Source organism: Elephantulus edwardii, unplaced genomic scaffold, assembly GCF_000299155.1.
Source record: "Elephantulus edwardii isolate Elephantulus edwardi_28Jun2011 unplaced genomic scaffold, EleEdw1.0 scaffold00008, whole genome shotgun sequence".
Taxonomy (NCBI): Eukaryota; Metazoa; Chordata; class Mammalia; order Macroscelidea; family Macroscelididae; genus Elephantulus; species Elephantulus edwardii.
In genome coordinates, this window is record NW_006399758.1 from 14,818,079 (window position 1) to 14,832,863 (window position 14,785).

Sequence of the window (14,785 nt, forward strand, 5' to 3'; positions counted from 1 at the left end):
TGGAGGGACAGCGCAGGAGGGGAAGACCCTCTATGAGATGGATTGATTCGGTGACTGGGGTAATCGGGATGGGTGTGTCAGAGGCGGTGCAGTTGGCGCAGGATAGAGCAGGGTTTAGAGCTGTTGTGCATAGGGTCGGTATGAGTCGGAAACGACTTGATGGCACATAACAACAACAACAATGCAGGCCATGGTCTTCACAACTACTTGCTATGCACCAAAGCTGGACAATGACCAAGGATGACAGAAGAATTGATGCCTTTGAGTTGTGGTGCTGGAAAAGAGTACTGAACATACCATGGACTGCCAAGAAAACGAACAGATCTGTCTTGGAGAGGATGAAACCAATATGCTTCTTGGAGGCAAGGATTTTGAGACTCCAACTCACATACTTTGGACATGTTGCCAGGAGAGATTGGAGACGGGTCAAAGAACAGCATAGGAGAGGAAGACACTGGATGAGATGTATTGACACAATAACTGATTTAGTAGATGTGTCAGAACAATGAAATTGGCTCAGTATAGAGCAGGATTCAGCGCTATTGTGTGTAGGGTCGCTATGAGTCACAGTCCACTCAAAAGCATGTAACAAAACAACAACAATTACTATGCAGCTATCTATAGAGCTGCATGTGTAGTGATGTTGAAGCTTTTCTGAAGAGCTTCCAGACTAAAACAGACTAGCAAGAAAAGCATGACATTTTCCTTGTGAAAATTAGTCAATGAAAACTCTGTGGATCATGGTGGACAAGCTCTTTGTTCATAAAGTTGTAATGAATAAGTTCTCTTTTGTCACATTGACAGCAGCACACAAAAACACTGTTCTATTTATAAGAACATTTTAAATACATGATATCTTTTACATCTGTGGTGTTAACCTAAATCTCCTTTTTAAAAACTATTACAATTAGCCCTATATAGTTTCCTGGCATCTTAATTGCAGACACGTGGTCATGTAAATCAGTACCAGCTGTGGGATTAGGATAAGAGAAAGAGTGCTTCCCACACTGCACAGCAAGACTTGAAGTGAGAGAAGACTTGAAGTAAACAAGGCTTGTGGCAGCAAAACCCTGGTTAAGAGTGAGACCCTAGTGGTGGAGAGACTGTGGCATTGCTGTAGACAAATAATGGTGAGGTGTGGCCTGAGGCTTTTTGCATGAGTGCTGGCAAGTTAAAAGTTTTGGCTGTTCTTGCCGGATGTTTAAAGAAGAATCTGACTTATAATTTCTCTGAGGCAAACCTTGCTGGATGATTTGGATTTGAGTGTTGAACTGAAACAAGAGCCTGGACTTATTGGGGAATTGTGCCTTGGAACTGTTGGGTTTAAGCCTGGACTTGTATTGTGAGATATTCTTTGTCTCCCCTACTCACTTCCCTAATAAATCCCACTGTTGGTAGCATAACTGTGAGTCTGTGAAGCAGTAATGAAAAACAAACCTCTGCTGCTGGGGTGCTAGAGGCACCATGTGGCTGAGCTACAGGCTCTTTATCTACCTTCTGCTCTGGGCCAGCCAGGGGCTGTGCTATTCTTACTCCCTCTGGCCTTTTCAGAGAGACACTCATGGCCCTATGCCCCCTTGGCCCATTTTCTCCTACTTAGACAACATCTCTTTCATTTTGATATGCAACTTATTACATCTATAAGACCGAAGTCTACACTGACACCTGGCAAGCATTAGTCTATGTTGAACCACAAAGAACTGAGTTGTGGTTCTGGAGAAGCGTACTGAACATCTTATTGACTGCCAAGAGAACTAACAGGTCTGTCCTGGAGAGGGTCAAGTCAAGCTGTTCCTTGGAGAAAAGAATTTTGAAGTTCTGTCTCACATTCCTTGGGCATGTTGTCAGGAGAGACCAGTTATTGGAGAATTTTATCATGCTTGAAAGGGTGGAGGATCAGCTCAGGAGAGGAAGACTCTGGATGAGAAAGGTTGCCACAGTAACTAGGGTAATAATGTTAGGTGTGTCAGAGGCAGGGTGATTGGCCCAGGATAGAGAAGGGTTCATAGCTATTGTGCATAGGGTTGCTATGAGTCATGGTTGACTTGATGGCACATAACAACAGCATAATCTTTGGTTAGAAAATCTGATGAGAGAAGCTTCAACTCTCTCAGAAAGTGGCTAGTACCCAGGGTATAGTACTTACATTTTATATTTGTGAAAGAAAAGATCAGGTTCCTGAATTCTATCTGCACGGATCCTAGTTTGGCATTTAAGCCTCCACTGGCATGTAATTACTGAGAGTTGTCATGGCCCGTTCAGGTGGAAGGCGAACAATGTGAGCAGGTTTATTAGGATTTGTAGCTCAATATGAAAATCTTGTAAAGCATGCTCAAATCAAGTTCAAATCTCTGGGTGATGTCAATCAAATGAAAGAGGGAAAAGAAATACAAGTTTTGGACCTCTTAATTCCTTGTTAAGAATCCTAATATTACAACCACAAATAAGGACTAAACTCCATTTAACAATTCTACCCACTCAAGATATTCTGTTTTGGGGTAAAAAAAAATAAAATAGAAAAATAGGGACAGGCACTCTAGGTTTATGAGTAACTAGATTCCAAAGCCCCATGTGTATGCTCACATGGGGAAGATTAAAGTTATATGTCACAAATTAGCTCACTTATATGAGAATGGGGGGAAAGGGCACGCTAAAATGTTATTAAAAATAATTAGTGCACTGTTACAGGAGATGAGACACACAACTCAAATTCAAAGGTTATCTTTCTAACTGCTTAATATTATCAATACCAACAATGAAATAAGGTTTTGCAAGTTCATATGGCCCTGACATTGATAAGCTGGTATGAAATGTTGAGTATTGGTGGTTGGAGATTGTTCTAATGCCAATTTAGAAACATTCCGTATTACTATCAGAGTGTGTCTACACATTAAAAAAAGTCATAATTGGACTACTGCCTGAATGATTAAATAGAATTAAATAATAAAATTCCAAACCTGTGGTGGGGCTAATCGGTCATTTCTACTGATTAGATACGGGATACTTGGCTGCTTAATTTTCTCCTTACTTAAAATACTCCCTTTCAACATCATGAAAATAATACCAACAACACAGAACATGAAAGAGAGCTCCACCATTCCAGAGATTAATTTTTATTAAGGAGAAAACCCAATGTGTCCCAAACACAGGACATTTGCCAAGAAGTGGTACAAAGAGAGAGGAAGAACCAGATGATTCTGGCCAAACTGGCCTCTACACATAGGGCCCTATGTGCTGCCAAGGAAAAGGCTAAACAGCTAAATCCAATCAAAAGACCTATCAAGATTTCATTTGTTACCACTCTCCTATCTCTCATTCCTTTCTACAGTTACACCACTTTCTTAGGCCCTTATTCTTTCCTACCAGGAGGCCTGTATTAATCTCCTTCACCATCAGATTAATCTCCCAAATTGTACACCTCCAGCATGTCACTCCACTGTTTTCATACTATTCATGGGCTCCCAATGCCAACACACACAATCCTGTCTCTCTTCAACTGTCCTTGGAGAGCAATAGCCTAATCAGAAGATCCAATTGTGGAACTGGTTTTGACAGTAAATTGATATGTTTCCTTGGGTAAATAATTTAATTATTTTAACCACAGTTTCCTCATTGGTAAACAGAAGGAACGAATAGGATAATAAATATGAGATAGGAAGGAAAATGATAATGCTTAACAAAGGTAGAATATTTTTATGTTGAGTACACATATTTTTTTATACTTATTACAGCAAATCTGATCTTGACATAGGCTTTATGAATATCCAGCCTTTTACATAGTATTTCTCTGCCTTTTCAGGTCTTCCAACTCTCTCTCCATGGTATCTCAAACAACACAACATACAGCTATGCCCTATTCTCTCCTCTGAAGTTAAAGTCTATAAATAAATATTTCTCTAGGTAGAGCAATGATGTCAGTCTGGAGACAATGGTGTGCCTGACATAGGTCATGGTCTTTGTAATTACTTGCTATGCGCCAGAAAGCTGGACAATGACCAGGGATGACAGAAAGAGAACTGATGCCTTTCAGTTATGGTTCTGGCGAAGAGTATTGACTGCTAGGAGAACAAATAGATTTGTCCTGGAGAGGGTGAAATCAGGCTGCTCCTTTGAGGAAAGGATTCTGACACTCCATCTGACATACTTTGGACATGTTGACAGAAGGGACCAGTCATTGAAGAGGGACATCATGCTTGGGAGAGTGGAAGGACAGCGCAAAAGCAGAAGACTTTTGATGAGATGGACTGACTCAGTGACTGGTAGGGTAGAAGTCTCAGAGACAATAATGTTGGCTCAGGATAAAGCGAGTTTCAGAATTATACATAGGGTCCCTATGAGTTGAAAGCAACTTGACGGCACATAACAACAAGTACTTCATACTATTTTCTCAACAGCTCTTAGATTCTTTGCAGTTAATGGATGAGATTAAGACAGATCAAATGAGATGTAGAGAAAGTATTTTTTTAAATGACACAGAAAAAAATGGGGTCCTGAGGTAGTGGTGACAGACCAGACTGGTAGACAGGAAGCATTGATAATTCCTGATTATTACCTGCATCTCCTTTGTGCTTAAGAATGAGAAAATAAGGTTATGATCAATAATATGGCAAAAAAATAAACTTTTAAAATCATCTATTACTGCCAGTGAGGAGGAAGGGGGATGGTAGTTAAAGGGAAAGATGGTAAGGAAGGCATAAAGGCAAAGAAATCTGAAGGTACATACAGTTAAAAACTCCCCAAATACTAAAAATAGTGTGTGTTTTTGTTTATTTGGAAGTTTAGATTTCATATTACCCAAAAGTTATATTTGGAACCATATATTATTTCATTCCTATGAAATGCAAACAAAAGCAAAACCCTCAGGGAAAAGAAACATACTATGGAACTAACATGGTCACCTTTGGGGCTTGGCTGCTAACCAAAAAGTCAGCAGTTCTAATCCACCAGCAGACCTTCCATTATAAAGAACTGAGATCTGTTTCCTTAAAGATTGCAAGCCTAGGAAACGCTATGGGGTGGTCCTCTGTCATATTGTTGTGGAGTTCAGCATGACTCAGAGTGACCCTATGAACAGCCAATCTGAACCCTGCCCTATCCTGTGCCACTTCTCCATCTCTGACACACTAGAGCCCATTGCTGAAGTCACCAAGTAAATCCATCTCATTGGGGGTCTTCACTTTCACTGATCCTTTATCTTTCCAAGCATGTTGTCCCTTTACAAGAAACAGCCTCACCTAGCTACATGTCCAAAGAATTAAAAATGAAGCTTCATCATCTTTGCCTCCAAGGGACACTCTGGCTGCACTTTTTCCAAGACATATCTTTATTTTAGCAGTGCATGAGATGTTCAGCACTGTTCTCCAGCACCACAACTCAAAGGCATCATCTGCTGTTGTTGTGTCCTGTTGAGGTGGAACCGATTCATAGCTGAGTCCAGTGGATTTTCAGAGACTGTAAATTGTATGGGAAGTGCCTGCCCATCTTTCTCTAGTGGAGTAGCTGGTATATTTGAACTGTGTGCCTTTGGGTTGGCAGTGCAACTTTTTATCAGTAGACAACCAGGGCTAGCAGTCTCATCTATCCTCACACAGTCATGTGTTGGCCAATGATTCACTGGTGCCCCAAATGCACGTGCACTATGGTGACCTGGGCTTCTAGTCTAGTCTGTCACAGGATGGCTGCCACATTACATGCCCTGAAAGCAGAAGTAAAAACAAAAAGTTTTTACTATCATAAAGCTGAGAGCAGGAATTGGAGGAAGCACTGGCAGGTTTTTCTGCAAAGTGTCAGATAAAATGTATTTTAGCTTTTCAGGCCACACACAATCTCTTACACATAATTTTCATGAAGGCCCTTCCGAAGTAGGCCAGGGCCCAATTTGATCAATAGGCCATAAATTGTCAACCTCAAACAAGACCCTAATCTAGATTTTGTAAATCAAAAGCATATTTTCTTCCAGGTGAAAATGACATGAAATTAAAATTTGGAAACCCTAAAAAAGTTTTATCAGAACACATCCACTTATAGTGGTTTCATTATTTCCTGTGGCTACTTTTGCACCTCAATAGAATTAACAGGTCGTACAGACATACAGTGCCCAAACGTGAAAGTTATGATTACCTGGCATTTTACAGATAAAACACTATTTTTTTTAATTTTTTTTTTTTTTTTACTCCTGGTCCAGAGGTTCCAGTAGAGAGCTCATTTCGTTTGAGTAACTGAATCCTCTAAACTCCAACGAAGACATAGTATCTTGCTGCTCTGGTTTCATGCCAAAAGCTAACCATCTTTATCAACCACCGTGGAAGAGGATTATTCCACAAAAAAGATTTTGAAGGTTAGTACTGCCACCTAAACATAGCAGGAACAATAATCTTAAATTTCAACTGCTAGCTGAGGTGCTAAGGGGAATGGGTTTAGAGAAACTGCTTTTGAATTTTCCTTTCATCAATACATTGAATTATTAGAGTAATACATTAACTAGAACGGTTAAGTTGACCTACCCTCCTGATGACAGCTCAGATCCTCTTAGAAGCCAGTGCGTTACTAAACAGATGCTCAAACTGTAGCCACAAGGTCACAGGTGACATATGCTGCTCTTTTTTATCAAGCTGCTATTAAGAAGACACTTTTTGGCTCCCTTTAAATTGATGATACAATTTAATAATTAAAACAACTCTGTGAGTCAAGTAAGTATAGATGAGAAAACCGAGCCTCTGCAAGAATAAATAAAGGCCAAAGACTGGACCAGTCAAAGCCTGGAGGTAAGTTCAGAGCTATTTGAACTAAAAGTTCATTCTCTTCCTATTAAATTATAAGGTTTATGGCATATTATTACTTCATACATTTAAAGACACTAAAATAAATTTTCTACTAGACAGATTCAAGTCTTTTTTACCTCCAGTCAAGTTTTAATTATATTAAAATATAATCAATATTTAAGAGAGCTCTGTGGTATAGCCTGTAGGGACTTGCATTGCTGACCAAAAGGGCAGGCTTCTCTGGTGTTCTGAACCCCTGAGTGACTCTAAGGGGGAAAAAATGGGCAATCTCCTCCCATGTGATTTACAGCCTCCAAAATCCCACGGGAGGGTCAGTTGAGATGGTTCTGACTCAAAAGCAGTATGTGACTGAGTAATTTAATCTTTATTTTACGCCAGACATGTTGCCAAATGTTTTCCATGTGTTGGACTCTAACCTTTTTAATCCATAGTTTCCTCACCTAGAAAATGGGCAGCAAAGCAGCATATCGGTAACATTATCATGAAATTAAGTGAGACTTGACATGGCAAAATCTTAATAATTAGAATACACAGTTAAGGAAAAAGGAAAATTTTTTTTTTTTTAAATAAGGCATGTGGCAAAAGACTTATAAGATCCATCTGAACACAAATTTCTGAGACAAAAGTCTTAAAACAAACATTTAGGTACAGATAACTTGGGGAAATCTAAGAAGATAAAAAATCATCCTTGGGAATTGAAACAAGTTTGGAACATGCTGTTGTTAAGTGCCATGAGTCGTAGGCAACTCATAGCGACCCTATGAACGAAAGTCCACAACATTTGCGTGACTTTCATAATTTTTCCAGGTTCATAGGGTTTCTGGAGGCAATCTATTTACAGAAGTGGATGCCTCTCCAGCTTCCAAGCTTGTTTAATTGGGGAGCTCCACCCAATACCATCCATGGGTAATCATTATTGCATTTGTCACATTCGTGTCACAGTGTGAGGCTTCATAGCAACCTCAAGTTACCTCTGTACAGCAAGTGGACACACCAGACAGAGTCTATGTGACCTAGAAGAATGATTGACTGAAAACAATGAAAAACAGGCCTGAGGGCCGCAGATTAGACACCCACCTTTGGCTTGGTAGCATCACTTTTGGTTCACTAGGCCGACTAGTCTCTCTATGTTGTTAAGTGCCCTCGAGTCGTAAGCAACTCATAACAACCCTATAAACAAAAGTCCTCGAAACTTGCATGACTTTCTTCCTTTCTTCAGGTTCATAGGGTTTCTGGAGGCAAGCTATCTATGGAAGTGGATGCCACTCCTGCTTCCTAGTTTGTTTTAATCGGGGAGCTCCGTCCAACACTGTCTACCACAGGTAACCATTACCACATTTGGAACTTACACTTTGATATAATGGCTGGACTACACAACAATTTTAAAAAGACGTTTCTTCAAGGAAATCCAGGAATTTGGATTTATTGTGAAAGCAAATAATCCCAAACTAATGAAACAAAACAAGTTAGCTACGTCTTATCCTAATTTACAGCACATCCATGGACTTTATTTTCCGCTAAGATGCTGTCTCTTTTCTGCTCCCTAGCCAGCCGGTGCTATATTCTTAGCACTCTCATTTTTTTCCTATTATTTTTGTTATAAAATACACTTCCTTATAATGCCCAACCTGCTTTCTTCCCACAGCTAGGATTACACAGGAGGTGGGGCATTCTCAACCCTTTTTTTGTACATATTGCTGTAACATGCTCTAATTTTGTATTATATCAACCAGATCCTGTATCCCCTTACTGAATGGACTACTCATTGAGTTGCCCAAGCTACTGTGACTAAGCTACTTCTCAAGTATCTGTTCCCATAGAGACAGAACAGCTATCACATTGTCAGGCATTCATTTCTTTATATGCATGTAGAGTAGAGCACAGCCTCACGCTCCCCTTAACAATGCTCCAGACCACCACTAAATCTGTGCTCCAAAAACGAAGGCTTGCTTTGAGCTCATTTTAACACTTCTCAGCAACGGAAGAGAAGGAAAGAGATGCATGACTTCTGACCAGCTTCTTTATTAGTATTGCTTGGAAAGATCTTTATTGAATCACACATTTTCAAGGCATGATTATCACATTTGGAAGCAAAGTTTACCCAAGGGAACTCTGGTAGCTCAGTGGTAAGGAAGTGCTCAGCCATAGGTACGTGGTTTTAATCCACCAATTGCTCTGCGGGAGAGAGATGGGTATAGTCTCCTGCCTTTCAATTTACTGCCTCTGAAAACCCTCTAGAGGGTCAGCTATGGATCACTTCTGACTTGATGGTACTCAACAACAGTTCTCCAAGAACTCGATGACAGTTCTCTAAGGAAAAGATCACTGAGCAGGCTGTCTTATCAGTTGCAGCACCTCTTCACCATCACCATCGTTACTACAGTTATTCTGCTAGGAAGTGATGCCTCCAGGCAATGAGACATGTTTGACCAAAAGGATTCATCAAGAAGCAAGACATGTTTGCCGTTACTAGCTGCTGACTCACAGCAACCCCCGTGCACAACACAACTGGGTCACCGTAATCTACAGGGTTTGGGCTTATTTGGTGTCAACAGACTGAAAGTTCTGCTGCAACTTGTTCAGCATTATAGCAACACACAAGTGTCCATTGACAGATGAGTGGTATGTGCAGATGAGGTATATCAAATGAGAACCAAATCCTTGTCATCACAGACATCCAGATTTCTACCAGTGAACCAACATTGCCCTCTAGGAAATGTTGTTGTGTACCAGAGTTGGAATCAACCTTTCTGCAGGTTTTCCGAGACAGTAAATCCCAGTATCTCTAACGGGAGGAGACTGGCCACCTTTGTCCTATGGAGCCCCTGGTGGATTTGAACTGTGGACTATTGGGTTGGCAGTGCAATTCCTTACCACTAACCCACCAGAATTACCTAGGAAATGTTTAGTAAGAAATAAAACCAAATACCTGAGGAGTGTCTACCCTGAGTGCTGTATAAATGACACTAAACCTGACATCTCCAGCTCTGAGCACTCTGTACTGGGTTTCAAACTGCTTCCTTGCCTGGTCCACGTGGATGTCTGTGGCATCTCAATTTTGTATAAAACAAAATTTTCACTGTTCCCTCCATATTAGTTCTTACTCATCTCAGTAGAAAACACAATGCACTTGCCAGGTGCTCAAGGCTAAACCTAGAAACCAGCCTTCACTCTTCTCTGGTATTTGCCTCTTGGTCTGGTTCTCCCTGACTGCAGTCAAAGTATTTTCCAAATCCTGTTGGTTCCATCTTCACCATATCTTGAATCCAGTCAGTTATCTCCATTTGTAAGAGTGCATCAGATCATTGCTACAATCTTTAACTTGGAGTCCCCATTTTCCCCTCTGTCTGCTAAAATTCACTCTCAATGTGCTGCTAAATTATCTTAAAAAATCAGTCACTGTCCAGTTGCCTTCAGTATGTGGTAGCCTCACACATGTCAGAGTGGGGCTGTGCTCCATAGTGCTTTCAATGGCTACTTTTTTTTTTTTGTAGTTTTTCTTTGATTATTAAGTCTTTCTTCCAAGGTGTCTGTTGCTATTAGGTGCCATCGAGTTGACTACAGCTCACAGAAATTCTATAAATAACATCTTTCTATCTTGCCCTGTCCTGCAATACTTGTACTATCTCTGTCATGCTCACGACGACTGTAACAGTCACTGAATCAATCCACTTTGTGCAAGGTTTTTCTCTCTTTCTCTGACTCTCTAGCTTTCCCAGTATGGTATCTTTTTCCAAGGACTGGTCCCTGGTAGACGCAAAACACCAATTATTCCATTAGCCCAAGACTAGATTAACAATGTGCATCACACAGGAACCACATATGCAGCTAAAGTAAAAATAGAAATGAGGTCTTATTCCTTCCTCCCAAGAAGCTTTCCATTAACTTCCCACAGCATCTACAATGTGATTCACCCTCTTACCAAGGGATGGAACAGCCTTTTGCAATCTTGCCCTTCTTCTGTAACTACATCTTTTGACTCTTCTCTGTCACTAAGTTGATTTCTTTGCTCCTCAAACAGCAAACTCTTTCTTGCCTCTCTGTTTGTGGTCTTCTCTGCTAAAACACTCTTTCATCACATGACCAGTTTCCTTTACTACAATTGGATCTCAGGTTTAAAGTCATTCTTAGGGAGACCTTGCCCAAGAACTTTTTTTTTAATTCATTTTAATGAAAGTTTACAGAGACTTTGGATTTCCATACATTCATTGTTGCACTTCTCTCCCTGCCCAACCTCCCCCTCCCAGTTTGTTCTTCTCTTTGAAAATTAAAAAAAAAATTCTTTCATTGTTACAAAATCACTCCCCCTAAGTCCACTACACTATGCAGCCTTTGTTTTGAAAAGTAAAAGCAAAATTCTTTCATTGTTACACAATCCCTCCCCTCAAGGCCACTCCACTATGCAGCCTTCATTCTGGACTCCTGTTATGACAATAATACCCAATCATATATCCCTTTTAAACAGTTCACTCCCTCATCTGTTTCAATGCAGTATACATAAATTATCCCATCTTTCTCAGTCTCCCCCCCAACTCCTATGTCAGTCCCGTATTACAATGGTGGCACTACGTAGTATTTGTCCTTTTGTGCCTGAGATACTTCACTCAGCATAATGTCCTCCAGGGCCACACCCCACTCCATACACAAACACCAACTCAAGGTGGATCATGGACATAGGACTAAAACCAAGGACTATAAACTTCTTTAAAGAAAAGCTTGGAGGAACTCTAGAAGTCCTAATCCACAAACACGCTTTCTGAATGACTTTCTTCCCTTTGTGCTTTGGGCATATGTCGACCTGTTTTAACCTGTTTATTATTGTCTGTCTCTGTCCCCACACTGAAGGCTCTGTAAGAGCAGGGATCTTGTCTGTTCTGGCCATTATTGTGGACCCTGAATGCATGCTAGCACCTGGGCTCAACCCACTGTTCATCTCTAGTATCATTTAGATGCAACAATAAAGAAGCTTAGAGAAGCAGGGGCAAACACATGGATTCGTTGTTTCTACATTTAAAAATCCAAGTAGGAACCAAACCGCAGCTGATGCTCCAGGAGATTTTCAGAGGCAGTCATTCCTCCAGGAGGAGACTGCCCATCCTCCTCCTGCGGAGCAACTGGGAGATAAGAGCCGCGTGCCTTTGGGATTGCAGGGCAGTTCCTTACCACTAGGCTGCCAGATCTCCTGTATGAGCACTATGTGTGTAGTGCTTGTCAACTAATGATTCTTCTTCTGAGTCAAAAACTTTTATTGGCATATACACATACAGGAGTTCAAACATTCACACATCCTCCAATTTCATTTTTTCACTGTAGATTATCTTGTGTTCCATTTTTCAAGAGTTGTTTCTATTGTTGTTATTATTATTCTAACCACAAATTATAAGTACGATTTTCTGAGGCTTTCATGTGAAATAGTCATGAGAAGAAGATGGAAAAACTACTGGTTTGAATTCACCAGCTGCTCCTTGAGAGACAGTCGGCCAATCTCCTCTCACACAATTTAGTCTCTGAAAATCCACTAGAGGCTTAGGTCTGGATTGGTTCCAACTTGACAGCAACCCACTGCATTTTACTTAGCATAAACTTCTAAATGAAGCACTTACACATTTAAACATCTCAAATTTCTTATCTTTAATGGAAATAAATATTTAACTTTTGAAAATTATATATGATAAAATTTTTTAATCACATGCCTATTATGAGAAAACAAAACAAATATAAACTATTTGATAAAGTTTAAAATTACTAATGGTTGACACATTAAAATCAAAACACCTAATATTTGTAGATTATTGTTTAGAGAATGTTTTGTTTAGAGACTGTTGACAATCTAAATGACGAAATCTAACAGACCTGGCCTGTCTCTTGGGTGTTAATTCCAGTGTGTAAACTAACAATTTATGACCAAAGGTTGACAAAAGGTAAATAGGTCCTAGGATGTCCACCACCTTACTCTAAACTGGCCCTTCTTAAAAGCTAACAAATAATCAAGACAACTCTCTTGGCACTGATTTGGAATCATCACAATGTGATGAGTCCTGACCTTTAGCGAAAGTTATTAAAAGACTTGAGAATTCTTGGATGATTTTCAAATAATATTTATCTACCTGCTGGCCCTTCTCACCACTTCTGGAAGTTCCAGGAGTCAGCTTTCTTCTTAAGACAGAGTTGAGAGACATTATAATATACTATTAAAGATAACTCATCCAGATCCTTCCTACTAACTCACAAAGTAAGGTTTAGGCTTGGTTTGTTTTAATGCCAATTTCCAGGGAAACAGGGGTAGTGAATCTTGGTAAATAATACAAAACTATACAGTTGATCCCTTACTGTGTGCCAGCCGCACAGGGAGACTTTCTTTGAATGACTGATTTTGTGACCTTAATTGTAATAATCTGTATTTTTGTGCATTGTTTTCTACTTTTCATAGAATGTTTACTTAACAATGAAATAGTGCATACTGTATTTTAAGGCTATCTCATCTCTTGACAGTTATTCCATTGATGGGCTATTCTTGGCCTTACTAATGCCCAGGGGTGCATTTTTCACTTGTTTTTTTTTTTACTCAGTGTACTTTTTTGAGGGAATCAGAGGAAAGATAATTGGACCATAAAGCTCAAATGCTAATTTTTCCACTTCCATCTCAAAACGGAAGTTACAAAAAAGCACTGAAAATATATTTATTGAGATAATACTTATTGAAGAACAAATTCTTCAGACTCTTTTTAAGGAGTGTGTACATATGTTACAATTCTCAATTTTAGAGCCTTGTGATACACACCTAGAATCACTTACACACAATAATTCAGTGCCTGAAGATTCAAATTCATAACTTCCTAGCCCTTAAACTGTATATTGTTATTTCCTTAGTGATATTAAAAACATACAAATACCATATTCATAGGATAATTTTAGAATTTACCTAATAAAATTCTAGAAATTATTTAAATAATGTGATACTTTTGGTACATTATCTGATAATTTAAGAAATCTGTGTTTTATATTACCAAGGAATACACCCTTAAATATCACAATGCAACTTAAAATTCTACTCCTGGGAAGTGATCTGCAATGCAGTACTGTTTCTCACCTACAATATGCTTAGACAAATATTGTAACTAATCTGAACTTGTTATCCACTGTCCTTCAGAGGGTCAATTCTGTATACTGTTCAAATAAATACAGCCTTTGATGGCAGTGGGACTTCTTAGGCCATTCATAATAAGTGCTTTGAAAAGAAACATTATAATAGCTAATCACTGACACCAACACCAATTGAAATGGTTGGTCCACTGAATTGGCTTTTAGGAAGTAAAGAGATTAGAAAGACCAAAAAAAACCTCTTTTTGCTGTGGCATCAGTACTGAGTCATAACCAATGCTCCAGCAGATTTTCAGTGGCTATATATAACATGATTGGAGACTGTCCATCTTTCTCCCTCAGAGGGGCTAGTGGAATCAAACTACCTGCCTCTGGGTTGGAAACACAACTTCTCATACAGGTGGCCACAACAACTCCCTTATATGACAATATAACACATATATACGTCTCCTAGTCATGTTAATACTTTATCCTAAATCAGCATTTTCTTTTCTTCATTAGGATTTGACACTGCAAACAATTTATTCTTTCTCATATTCGTAAGAACCTAAAAAAAATATTATCTTCATTTTCATTTACAAATTTTTCCCTTACATATAAATTTTATGAGTTCTATCATAAAAATATATCATAATATTCTACATTTTTATATAGCCATACACAGAAATCAAGTTATTTTTATGTTTTAATTTAATATTTAAAGCTGAAACTCATTTGGGCACAGGAAAATCAATTCTAGGCATCAAATATTAAATATTAAATAATATTTAATATGCTGAAAGTGATAACATCCAACAAACTTTCTGATTTGTCCTGTGTTTTGGATAGCATGCCTCTCTTTGTAAGATTTTCTTTCATGCCACGATTACTTCATCTGCCTAATGTTTCTGTTGTTGATAGGT

The 14,785-nt window shown here is 39.2% G+C and overlaps 1 protein-coding gene across 7 annotated transcripts in view; it reads right to left on the reverse strand.

Annotated features, from left to right (window-relative positions):
• Positions 1-14,785, reverse strand: part of EYA1 (eyes absent homolog 1 (Drosophila)) — a 235,543-nt gene that overhangs the window by 86,111 nt on the left and 134,647 nt on the right. The window lies entirely within an intron of this gene.